The sequence below is a fragment of the Hylobates moloch genome, unplaced genomic scaffold, assembly GCF_009828535.3.
Source record: "Hylobates moloch isolate HMO894 unplaced genomic scaffold, HMol_V3 SCAFFOLD_7, whole genome shotgun sequence".
NCBI classification, from domain to species: domain Eukaryota; kingdom Metazoa; phylum Chordata; class Mammalia; order Primates; family Hylobatidae; genus Hylobates; species Hylobates moloch.
This window is the reverse complement of record NW_026652282.1, coordinates 10919672-10924303: the sequence shown is the minus strand read 5'-3', so window position 1 is coordinate 10924303 and position 4632 is coordinate 10919672.

Below are 4632 nucleotides of genomic sequence, written 5' to 3'. Positions count from 1 at the left end.
ATGACAATTACAGCATCCTAAACAAAAAGAGACCCTAGATATTAGCTATCTCAGTTCTTTGTTTTACTTGTAGGAAACTGAGGCTCAAAGGATTCAGCGATATTTCAAAGGTCATCCAATTAGAAATAAAGCTGGGATGAAACCCACATGCACTGATGAGAATCATGTTCCAATTTTAGGGCTAGAAGGATTCAACAATCCCAGCTCTGCTACTTAGAACTTTTTAACTTCATGTATGCTGTTTAAACTTTCTGAGTCTCCATTGTATTATCTGTAAACTGGGGATAACTACTGACCAATCAAGATTTTGCAATGAGTAAAAGAAATATATAACATCTCAGACACTTAGTAGTTGCTCAATAATAATAGCTACTATACTCCATTTGATGATTATTAGCTGATCACTTACTATTTGTTAAGCACTACATCAGGGAATGGGGATACAAAGACAAATAAGACAAAATCCTAACCCTAGAAATTCTCATAAAAACACATAAACAAATAATTTGTAATATAATCTGCTTTCATTGATCTAATTGAGATATGCATAAAGTGCTATGAGAATATAGAGTATGGGACACTTAGAAATTTGCTGTCCAATCTAGTATCTACTAGCTATATGCAGCTATTAAACAGTTGAAATATGGATAATCCAAATCGAGATGTGCTAGAAATATAAAATACACACATTCAAAAATGTAAGGTATCTCATAAATAACTTTTTCTATTGAGTACATCTTGAAATGAAATCTCTATGTAAAGAAGGCAAAATCTTGTTTTTCAAGCATTCCAAGACTGGTAAAGAAGACAGATACCAAATGCTATAATGCAATATAGGAAGTACAATATTAGAGGTATGCACATGGGGAAAAGCTAGGGGTATATTTCATATGTTATATGACATTTGAACTAGATCAGTTCTCCTTGCTGGTAAAGGAAGGAGGAAAAGCATTCCAGATATCCAAATAGGAAAGGCAGGAGTAAAGACAGGGCAGTGTTCTGGAAAGAACGTGCAGCTGTTTCTTTTGCCAGTTTTCCAGGATGCCCTTGAACTCAATGTGAGGAAGAATGTAGTACTGTTTGCAACTCCCTTCCATCATTTAGTTATTCAAGCAGAATTTTTCTGCAGCTAATAATCTCATAGTAGCTAATATCTACTAGGTGCTTACAATGTGTTAGGCACTAAACGCTTCTAATGAATTATCTCATTTAATCCTCAAAGTAACCCAATGAGACAGGAACATTTATTCTCTCATTTACACAGGAGGAAACTGACTACTACAAAAGATTAAGTTACTTCCCCCAAGATCATACAACTAGAAAAGGGCAGATTTATCTTGGATAGGTCTGTCTGATATAGAATTCTGTGTCCTCAACTTAAAGAGAATGCTGTCTCCCTGCCTCGTCTATACTCTTTCAGGAGACCTTCACAGTGCTGCCAGAGGGAGCAGCTCCAATTGTGACCACCTGGGATGTTATCGCCAGGTCTCATTCTAAAAGCAGCTCTATGTCAAGCACATTTTGAAAGAGCAGAAGACTCAGCAGGGAACCTTCTGTGGAGATATCTAGAGTTGCCAGAAATGGTCCTGGAGGGCAGAACTCAGGAGAACAGTCAGCAGAAGCAACAACTGAGAGCAGCCATTTGAAAGGCTATCACCACCAGGAAGAGGAGATGTTCATGGAAACTGCTGAGACCTGAGATGTAGGGCGCCACCTCACCAGAGAAGGCTGCTGAGGCTGCTGCAAATAGAGGGCTGGTCTGGGAAGACATTGTAATCAAAGGTTTCCTCACCTCTCTGCCATCCTGAAAGAAAACTCTGTTGATACCAAGGCAAAGGACTGACTCCGCTGGATTTTTCAGTGGCCTGCTTTCCTAAAGATAGGGAATAAAATTTCCTAACGTTTCCTAAAATCTGGTGAGGTTGGTCCCCAGAACTTCTGAGTAAGGAGTTCTTAGGCTAAAAATATGGCAAAAGAGAAAAGAAGAGTGTTGTGTCAGAGAGAAAGAGAGAGCTGAACTGTGACCCAGCTAGTAAGTTTCTGGTGGAGGTTAAGCCTTTGGAAGAAAAAAAATACAGTTACATATGTTAGGCATGTATAAAAATATTCCATAGGATTAACCCAAATAAATAAACTTCCATTCTATGTCAGTTTTTACTTTTAAATATAGATAGCTTCTAGAATTTAGGATTTCCATACTACCAAATGGAGATCAAAAAAATTACAGCATATTAAGCATTAGCTTCTTGAGCAAAGGTTCTGCACATTTGACTACACTCAGGCCTAGGATGTTCAGAGTAGCAGCTGAGAGCCAGAGTCTCAGAGGAGAAGGCCTATCCCAAATCCCAGCTTTCTCCATCTGATAGCTATGCAACTATTAATGATTACTCCTCACTTCTCTGAGAGCAGAGATTTTTGTCTGTTAATGTTCTCTACTGAATCTCCAACACCTAAAATATGCCTAGCACACAGTCAGTACTCAATAAAAACCTGCTGAATTGAATTGAATAGCATAATCAGAATCATTCTTGCCAAATATTTATTAGATGCCCTGTAAAATGTGGTGAACTTGATGTTAGACAATTCACAATTTATGTGAAAGAATTTCACAGACTTTTATTCAGAATATACAAAGAACTCTTATAACTCAATAATAAGACAAATAACACAATTGAAATATGGGCAAAAGATTTCAATAGACATTTTACCAATGACTGTATACAAATGAATACTAAGCACATGAAAAGATGTTCAACATCATTAGTCTTTAGGGAAGTGCAAATTCAAACCACAATGAGGTACCACTTTACACCCACTACAATGGCTGTAATCAAAAGACAGATGATTACAAGTATGAAGAAACAAGAACGCTGTACATGGTCAACAGGAATGTAAAATGATACTGCCATTTTGGAAAATAGCTTGGCAGTATCTTAAAAAGGTAAATGTAAATTCTACTCCTAAGTATCTACCCAAGAGAAGTGAATACATATATACACTTAAAGACTTGTATACTGCAAGGGGTGTCATATGAGCCCCAGTTATAGCTGAATTAATTGATGCTTGGCTAAGTTCAGTAATTTTTCCAAGGTCATGGAGTTAGTCAAGGGCAGAGTTAATATTTTAAACCAATATTGTCTGGTTCCAAAGACTATGTTCTTTCTCTCAATGTGCCACACTGTTCCTCAGGCCTGTACAGGTTTTTGAAAGCATCTTTTAATTTAAAATATGTTCAAAGCTGATGGTGATCTCTTGATAAAATGCTTTATAAGGTTGGTCTTTTATTCTATAATGTCCTATAATAAGACAATTTTTTTTTTTTTTTTTTTTTTGAGACGGAGTCTTGCTCTGTCGCCCAGGCTGGAGTGCAGTGGCACAATCTCGGCTCACTGCAAGCTCCGCCTCCCGGGTTCACGCCATTCTCCTGCCTCAGCCTCTCCGAGTAGCTGGGACTACAGGCGCCCGCCACCACGCCTGGCTAATTTTTTTGTATTTTTAGTAGAGACGGGGTTTCACCGTGGTCTCGATCTCCTGACCCCGTGATCCGCCCGCCTCGGCCTCCCAAAGTGCTGGGACCACAAGCGTGAGCCACCGCGCCCGGCCAATAAGACAATTTTGATAGACTGTCTGTATTTCCATTTCCTCATTTGCAAAATAGAAACATTAATAGCAACTAATTCATAAAATTAACTTTAAAATTAATTAATGAGATAAGAGATTAAGTGTGTAGCACACTGTCCCACCCATGGAAGTGCTCAATACTTATTATCTAGTATTCTAAGTGTTGTTATTAAAATATTTTTTTAATTATCTCTCCATGGAGGTTGAGGAAAGAAAAACAGGTGTCAGTTAACATATGAGAAATCTTCTCAAGAATATGTTGCAGAGGGGGAGCCAAGATGGCCGAATAGGAACAGCTCCGGTCTCCAGCTCCCAGCCCCAGCGACACAGAAGACGGATGATTTCTGCATTTCTGCTTGAGGCACCGGTTTCATCTCACTAGGGAGTGCCAAACAGTGGGTGCAGGACAGTTGGTGAAGCGCACTGTGCACGAGCCGAAGCAGGGCGAGGCACTGCCTCACTCGGGAAGCGCAAGGGGTCAGGGAGTTCCCTTTCCTAGTCAAACAAAGGGGTAACAGACGGCACCTGGAAAATCGGGTCAGTCCCACCCTCATACTGCGCTTTCCCAACGGGCCTGGAAAACGGCACACTAGGAGATTGTATCCCGCACCTGGCTCGGAGGGTCCTATGCCCACGGAGTCTCGCTGATTGCTAGCACAGCAGTCTGAGATCAAGCTGCAAGGTGGCAGCAAGGCTGGGGGAGGGGCGCCCGCCATTATCCAGGCTTGCTTAGGTAAACAAAGCAGCCAGGAAGCTCGAACTGGGTGGAGCCCACCACAGCTCAAGGAGGCCTGCCTGCCTCTGTAGGCTCCACCTCTGGGGGCAGGGCACAGACAAACAAAAAGTCAGCAGGAATCTCCAGAGACTTAAATGTCCCTGTCTGACTGACAGCTTTGAAGAGAGTAGTGGTTCTCCCAGCACGCAGCTGGAGATCTGAGAACGGACAGACTGCCTCCTAAAGTGGGTCCCTCACCCCTGAGCAGCCTAACTGGGAGGCACCCCCCCAGTAGG